The 9,054-nt window shown below is 34.4% G+C and overlaps 1 pseudogene across 1 annotated transcript; it reads left to right on the top strand.

Annotated features, from left to right (window-relative positions):
* The first annotated feature begins 7,773 nt into the window (after positions 1 to 7,773).
* Positions 7,774 to 8,781, top strand: LOC146952908 (dehydration-responsive element-binding protein 3 pseudogene; annotated as a pseudogene). Its single transcript, XR_015007941.1, has one exon. The product of XR_015007941.1 is annotated as a dehydration-responsive element-binding protein 3 pseudogene (transcript).
* The last annotated feature ends 273 nt before the right edge of the window (positions 8,782 to 9,054 follow it).

Genomic DNA, 9,054 nt, shown 5'->3' with positions numbered 1-9,054 from the left:
AGAGCGCAAGCGTGGAAATAAAGACTAGGCGTAACTCTCGAATCTCCCCAGTGAAGTCGCCAGCTGTTTTATCTTGGTTTTCGGGTGTCAAACATTGATTACGTTTGAACCTTTCAAACCGGTGATATCTTATTTTTTCTTGGGAAGGGAAAAAAATAAGCAAAACCCTTGAGAATCGAGGTCCGGGAGTTGTTTTCGCTACGGGAAGGTGTTAGGCACCCATAACGACTATAGTATCCTATAGGAACCGTCTTTGATTTCTACGCGCGCTCTTTATTTTTAAATGCTATTTTGAAAGTATTTATTAAACTTAAAGGTATTCTAAGTGAAGAATTGGAGGGAGAAGAATGTTTTTGGATTTTTATTTTAGTTGAATTGAAGGAATTTTTGTTCCTTGCCTACGTACCGGTTTAAGGGATCAAATCCACCGTAGTTCTCTTCCAAAAATGTTTTTGTTTTTGTTGGTTAATTTTAAGTTTGAAAATTGGAATTTGAAGAATAAGAGAGAGGCCTCAAGGGCATGAGATTATGAAATTGTGAGGTTGAATTAGTCATTTGCAAAATGTGGTCTAAGTATGGTTATTTTTCATTGAAATTTGATTAAGAAAATGAAAAAGGAAAATTCAATGGGATTTTGATCCCAAGGTTTATTTAGAAAATAGTTTGAGTGATTTTGTTCATATTTTTTTGGAAAATTGATTTTTCTAAGTATAAAGCCTAAACATTCATCTAAACATGCAATCCTAAACATACATCTAAACATGCATATCCTAACTATATACCTAAAGTGGTGTGTGTGCATGTGTCGGTGCTTGTGTCGGTGTACATCATTAGAGTCCATTGTCCTTTACATCATTGGCCTAGATACATTCTATGGTCTTGCAAGAAATTAAAATTGCATAAAGGAAAATATTACAAAACTCCTAAGTGTTACATTCTAATCCTTGGTACAAATTAAATTGCAAGGAAAATAGAAATGAATATGGGATGAAATGGAAATGCTTATGAAATGATGAAACATGAAATGAAAGGAGTTAGTAGCACCACATATAATGAAGTAATAATAAGGCAAGAAGATACTAAACAAAGACAAAAACACAAAGATAAAGTGTTAAAGCATATTAGAAATTAATCACAATGCTTCAAGATGCATATGAACCATAACCTCCCCATTATGACAATTTTAAAATGAGTTTTAATGCAACAAAAGTGTGGGAATTAGAAGTTCATACTCAAATTGCAAGATTATGATTCATCTCGAGATGCCTTTAACACTTTATTTTTCTCAAACAAGCACTAATTTGCCTTGTAAAACAAGTAACTAATCACACATATTTACACTCAGCAAGAAACTCATCCACACAGTGACAAATCCATCACCAATTCACACATCACAAATCTCAAGCATGTATCAAGGATTGGAATCAAAATTAATGCACACTTTCACAAATTTTGTCATAAAACTCAAGAAATAAAGCAACACAACACATTATTTTTTTTTATCCATTTTTAGTACAAAAATATCATACGAATGTTGTAAAAATAAAAAGAAACACTCACAAATTTTTATAGAATTTTCTAAAAAAACTTTAGGCATGGTGAGGGTGTAAAAAGCAAGAACATAGCACAGACATGCAGGCATGGGGGGGGGCGCATAGCAAGAAAATTCAGGAAAACGAAATTCAGCAGAGGACAAACGTCCAGGCCCAAACCCTAATAGACTTGGATCATAGGGAGCAACCATGGCCGTTGGATTGCTCCAACTGGATCAAACCTGAGATCCAACGCCTAAGATGTAAAACCAAACGAACCAGGACTGAACCAGACCGGTTCAGTAGTTTATAAAAGGGCTTGTGACCGGTTCATTTCATTTTACATCTTCGTCTCTCTCTCTAAGCTAAACCTTAGAGAGAGAAGCTCTCTTCTCTCACCTTATGATCTTCATCTTCTCCGATGGACACAACGGCGGAGGCGTGGTGGTCCGCCGGCGGCGCCACCACACTTGAACATTTTCTGCAAATTTTTTCACCGTTGTGTTCACCTGAGCTTCCTCTTTAAGATTCTGGGACTGGTTTTTTAAATCGAAGCCTTGGTTTGAGTAGATCTATGCTCGAAACCTTCGGCTTCTAGGTTTTCAAACTTTTTCCAAAAAAGCTTCTTGAAACGAGACCTAAACTACTCTATTTTCTACATTAAATCAGGATTTGAACTCGTTTGTGAAAATAAACGGTGGATCTCCATGGATTCAAACTCTAGGGTTTCGGTTTTCAAGCCTTTTGATCTATTTTCAAATCTTTCGAACAAACAAGTTTTAGAACTTGTTAATCCACTTTGTTTCACCGTTTATTTTGGAACGTGAACCTTCAATGATGAATTTAACACAGAGGTGAGAAGGATTCGTATATTTACCTGGTTTTGAATGGGAATTCGAGTGAGAAGATAAAGAAAATTTGCTCAGATTCTCTCTAAGCTTCTGGTGAGTAACTTGTTGTTGTTCGTCTTCTTCCTCTCTGATTTGTTTCGAATTCGATCCCTCTTCTTCTTCCTTTCACTCAAAACCCTTCGTGATCGCAGGAACTTCGTCTTCGTACGAATTCTTGCTTGAATTGCGAAGGTGAAGGTTCAATGATGATGATTTTCCAGGAAAATCACTGAGAACCTTCTGCAAATTCGAACCGCTTCTTGCTGAATTGAACACATTTTGCCTTTTTTGATATTCTGGAACTTTGAATTGGTTTTGTACACTAGATGATGAATTTTTGATAGAGAATTGGTATGAATTTGAGGATTCTTGTGGCGGTGATTGATTCTGTTGTGGTGGTTTTAGTTTGTTACGGTGGTTCTGTGGTGGTGGTTTGAGTTTGTTACAGTGGAGAGAGTTGGAAGAGAGAGAGAAATGTGATTGTGTTGTTGATGATGTGTAATCTGGTGAATGGATCTGTGATGAGTTGGCCTTTGAGTCAGCTTTTATAGCTGATGTGTAACTGCCTGGACCAATATGAACATGACATGTGGCACTGGACTTAACAAACTGGACAAATGAAAGAACGACACGTGGCACTGGCCTTAAAAAACTTTGGACCAAACTGCAAATAACTAAAAATAAAGGACTGAAATGCAAAAAATGACAAAAAAAGACTTTAAAAGTAATTAATAATAAAATGGGTAAAAAACGTAATTTGGAAATAAACGTAAAGTGAAACGATTAAAAGCGACAAAACGGACTAAAACGAACCAACGGCCTAAATGAGGTACTTTAAAGTAACCTCTCTCTGCCGAAATTTCGTGTGAAATGACCAAAATGCCCCTAGGGCTAAAACGACTAAAAATAACTCAGATGCAATCTTAAAATGGATTTTTAACAGGGAATCGAAACAAAAGTTTATTTAAACCAACTTGAAAGACTCAGAGGCAATTTTTAAGATTTGAACAGAGCTTTGACACTTGAAAAGACTAAAATGCCCCTAGGGGCAAAACTGACTCAAAATGACTTCAAATGCAATTTTTAAAATGGATTTTGACATAGAATGAAACAGAGTCTTATTCAAACTACTTAAAAGGACTCAAACAAAATTTTGAAAGACTGAGAGAAATTCTAACACAGGAAATGACTAAAATGCCCCCTAGGGGCTAAACTGGCTAAAAAAGACTTAACTGATATTTTTTGAAATGAATTTTGACATGAGATTGAAACAAGGACTTATACAAACCAATTTAAAAGACTCAACAATTTTCAAAGATTAAAATGAATTGAATGCAGGAAATGACTAAAATGCCCTTCTATGTGAATTTTGCAAATAATATTGAAATAGAATGCAAAGAAAGATGCAATTGATCAGAGATAGTTCAAATGGCTTGAAATGCAAGATAAGAAGAAATGAGTTAGTATTTTTAGGTCCAAAATGAGGGTATAACAGACCGGAATAATAAGAATTCTTTTCTGATGTGGAAGATCAGTTTAAACTGCAACCACAGAGCATACTAAGATTTTTTCTTACCACACCACTAGTTTATCACAGCGGACTAACAACTACGAACCAGCAGCTCTGATACCACTGTTAGGTACCAGAGTAAGAAAAATATTATCACGCAACCAAATAAGAGACGAGAAAAGAGGAATTGAACACACAATATTTTACGTGGAAACCCCTCAACAAATAAGGGGAAAAAAACCACGGGGCAAGAGTAGAGAACTTTCACTATGTGGAAGAAATTACAGGACCTCTCTCTAAATACAAGGAGAGTACAATTACCACTCTCTCTCTCTTATAAATAGGAGAATACTAACTAACACAACCTAGGAGAAACCTCACCGAAAAAACTACTTTTTTCTCTCTATATTTTTTCTCTCACTATTCTAAACAAGCTTTGCTTGCTGCTTGTGTTGTTATGATTTGGGATACATGTTCTGCTTTCAGCTTCCCTCTATTTATAGAGATAATGTGCCGAACAAAACAAAAGAAAATGCATGCAAATTGTCAAAAATGGTAGGCAATACAACTTGAAATTGTCTTTTGACAATTTGCTTCAATTTTTGTCATGATAGGCACCATATTTGAAATTTCAAACACAAACCAAATTTTCACTTTGCTTGCATGCCTAAAGTCAACAAAAGTGGCTTTAGCTTTACCACTTGACAAATTGCCATGACATTCAATAGTCAACAATGTTGGCTTTACCATGTTCACAGAAAGTAATTCACGACCTGCTGTAAATCTAATATAAAATCTACATTATCAAAGTGAAGGTCTGATACCCATTGCAGAGCCATATGTAACCCAATTGCTTCTCCTATAGTAACATCACATAGAGGAGAAAACCAAGTAGTTCTCGCAAGCACAAAATCACATCATCCCAGATACACATTCCAAGACCAACTCGGTTAAGAGATGATGAGAATGAGGCACCAATATTACATTTGTACCTACCTCTCGTTGGTTTTTCTCATCTGATCACATCTTGCCGGCTTGACCCCTGATGATACGCGACTGGAGTTGAGCCGCCTGCTTTTCTAATGATTTGCATGAACCTCTAGTCCTCCAGAAGAGTCGTTGCCATAAACAAAACTTGAGAATTTGTCTCGATCTTCTGGTGCCTTAACTTTAAGTATATAGTTAATGATGATAGTTTGAGCTAGGATCTAAATTTGGATTATTTTTAACCGATTTGTTATTAATTGAAGTTCATTAACCATTTAAATACAAATGATTGATTACATGAACCTTCATATGAAATTCTTTAAATTATGGCATAATCCTTTAACACCCTTGTGTGTAAGGGACACAAATAAAGACTTAACGTAACACGGTTCAAATATAAGGTATACATAAATGATAGACTAATTATATTGATTAGTGCGATCATTTTACGTCAATATTACCGTTTTCAAATCCACCCACCAATCTTGCTTCTAAAATGCAACGAATTAATTAAAAGTTTATAGAATATCATAGTGTGTCATGCACACATAAAATATTAAATATTGAAATAGGAAAAAGGGGAAATTGGAGACAATGCAACGGAAATGATACGTAATGAAGTTTTTTTTTGAAGAAGATACGTAATGAAGTTGAAATTGGAAAAAGATGTTCAGTGTCCAATCTTGAAATTCACAAGGATAAAGGGATAAATGAACAGTGGAACATTGGTGAAATAATTGATATTCTCGTTAAAGATTAGGATGAACCGTTGAGGTAAACAGTGGATCTCCAAATTCCCCATAATCATGAATAAATTATACATTGGACCAGTGTTTTTTACTCCAACCAAGTCGTGTCATGCGCAAATGCAGACAAGTTAAGAGTCATAAATAGGATAAAAGATGAAAATTGTTGTTCACACTTCTAAGACCGAAACACATCAGAAAAAGACGTAAATGTTCATCGGCAGTTAACTGCCGTCGGTTAAAATCTATCGGCAGTTAACTACCGATGAGGTTATATTGATAAATTACTAGTGTTTCCTAGCATTGAGTGAAGTGTGAACAACATTCTTCATAAAAGATAGCATGAACAAGTATTTATAAGTGGGATAATTCTCGTCTCACAAAACAATTTTGTAAAATTGTGTTAGACTCAACTATAATTTTTAATATGGTATTAAATATCACGATCCATCATTTATATTTAGTCGTCAAGTCAAATAATTTTAGACGTGTGCGAGGGTGTTAAGAGTCTCACTGCAAGATGACTTGAACAATTCTCTCTTGACAAACTTGTTTTATAGGGTTGTGATGGACTCAACCACAATTCTAAAAAAAAAAAAAAATCTCTAAAAAAGTAATTTAGAGAACACTAGATATTTTTATTAATAATTTTCTTTTACTTTAAGAATATTTTGTAAATCTTTCTTCTAAATAAAGTTATTCAAAATCATTTATATGAAGTTTTAAGTTGAAATCTTAAAGTAAAATTCCATTTAAGATGAAAAAGTTTTAAATTCTTAATACTTAAATTGGATGTTACACACCATATTAATATACATACAATAATTTAAATTTTAAGCTAACTATAAATATTAGCTTTAGCAACAAAAAGATATGAATTGTCAAACGAAAATGAAGATAGTAAAAAAAAATTACATTATGCTTTGTTTGCGAGTTTGGAGGGGAAGAGAGGGGAAGGCTTAGGAAAAAAGGAATGAGTAAGTGGAAGAAATAGAGGAAAATGGGAGAGGATGACTTTGAGGGGTTAACTTTTCTTCATAATACTAAATCCTCCTCATTTGGGGAACTAAAAAATTATATTGGATAGAGGTTTTGGAGGGTTTATATGAATTCTTCAAATTTAATCTATGTTGTTATATTATTTTTAAAATGTCCTCGTGAGCATAGATCAGTTGGTATGGACAATGCATAAAATATGCAAGGTTGGGGGTTCGATCCATGTACACCACCCGATCCATGTACACCACCAAAAAAAATATTATTTTTAAAATTAAATATGCATTAATTTATCATTCTCTAAAAAACTACTCTTTTAAAACTGTTCTTATATTATTTTCTCCACTTTCCCTCATATTTTCCACCCCCTCAAAACCTTCTCTTCTCCCTTTCCTCCAAACTCGCAAACAAAGCCGTATTCTCCTGTAATTAATGTGGAGGTTTGAATTACAAGTGAGAGAAGTCCTTTCATTTATCGAAAAATGAAAACCCAAAAAAATCACAAGCATTTTAGAGATCAAATTCAAAGATTTTAATACATACTTCTTTATGAAATTTTCCATAGTTCTTCTATGGAATTCAATCTTGTTTTGAGGCCAAGAGAACAACAATGGTGATATCTATTTTTTAATACATGTTCTTTATGTTTCAAACATCTCTTACTAATAATCAGCATGTATAAGTAAGAAGATATGCTTTCCTATTACCATGGTGTTAGGACTCTTAACACACCAACTCCCACAAATTAAATCTTAAATAAACTTTAATATCATTTTAATTATTTTTAACCTAATTCAATCATACAATACCGGTTTATATCTCATAATTATAAACACATTTTTTTTAATAACACCTACCTAACCAATATGTGACATAGTGAACAGTATATAGTGTACACTTATTAGAACCAAAAGGAAATTTGCGTGGCATAAAGAACGGAAGGAGGGGGTGACCCATAGTATTTGTGCCCACTGAGTCTTGCATTGCAGGGGGACCCATTTCTCTTGTGGGTCCTACATCAACTTTTTTTAAGTGTTTTATGACTCATTGAAAACTGACCCAAATTAATTGATTAATATATAAACTAAAAAAATTTATGCATATATAGCAGATCAATTTCATCACTTGCATTGCATGTCTCGTTAATATCTTCACCTTTTTTCTCTCTTTTCCAATTTCCACCAACACTATCAATTCTCTTGAAAGAAAAAAAAAAATCTAACACAACAATGAGAGTTTCACCACAAAATTCAGAAACCGAGAGCACCTCAAATTCATCACCATACACAACAAACTCAATTCAAGAATCCAACAACAAGAAGGTGAAACGCAACCGTGACTCCAACAAACACCCCGTCTACCGAGGCGTTCGCATGAGAAATTGGGGAAAGTGGGTGTCCGAAATCCGCGAGCCGCGTAAGAAATCGCGGATTTGGCTAGGCACTTTCCCCACTGCTGAAATGGCTGCTAGAGCGCATGACGCTGCTGCGCTCTGCGTTAAAGGAAAATCCGCCATTCTAAATTTCCCTCACCTGATGGATTCTCTTCCAAAACCTGCTTCTTTAGCCCCTCGCGACGTTCAGGCCGCAGCGGCTAAAGCGGCTCAAATGGACATTAGCAAATTTGAACTATCATCATCTTCTTCTTCATTGTCATCTTCCCTGACAACGATGTCAACGTCAACAAGTCTGTTGATGAAGACAACGAAAACGCTGTCTTCATCAGTAGACTTGTCTGCTACTTCTGAGGAACTTAGTGAGATTATTGAGCTACCAACTTTGGAAAACGGTTATGATGATGTTGGGAAAGAGGAGTTTGTGTTTGTTGACTCACAAGCACAAGACTATGCTTGGATGATGTATCAGCAGCCAATGACATGGCTACAAACAACACAAGAAGATGGTTGTTGTGTTGGTGATGATGGACTTGTTAATAATGGTGTTGTAACTAGTTTCGAGAATTTTATGTGGAATTACTAGGTTCTTGTTTTCTTTCTTTTCTTTCTCTCTCTTTTGTTCCTGTCTTTTCTTGTGAATGCTTTTGTTTTATTTTATCTTCTTAATTTGATTGATTGATATAATTATAGTTCTATCTATAATTATTAATGTCACTCTTCTTCACTTTCTTTTTGTTTTTAATTTTTTTTTTGTTCACTTTTTGGATTCTATGCCCTTTGTGGTTTTTTTTTTTATAAGGGGCCATGGTATGATTTTCTGTTTCTTTTATGATTTTTTTAATCTATTTTGTTTTCTTATGTGTATTAATAGCCCTCTTTTGTCTGTTTGTAAATGTTTATTGAAATGTGGAAAGAGGTAATAAATTTTCTTGTTTTGGCACAAACTAATGAGTCAATGTGCCCTACATCATAAATTATTAATATAAAATTACCCTAT

This window comes from Medicago sativa, chromosome 1 (genome assembly GCF_051527215.1).
Source record: "Medicago sativa cultivar Bolivia chromosome 1, Bolivia_mono, whole genome shotgun sequence".
Classification (NCBI taxonomy): domain Eukaryota; kingdom Viridiplantae; phylum Streptophyta; class Magnoliopsida; order Fabales; family Fabaceae; genus Medicago; species Medicago sativa.
Note: the sequence above shows the minus strand (reverse complement) of the source record. Positions and strands in the feature narration are given on the sequence as shown.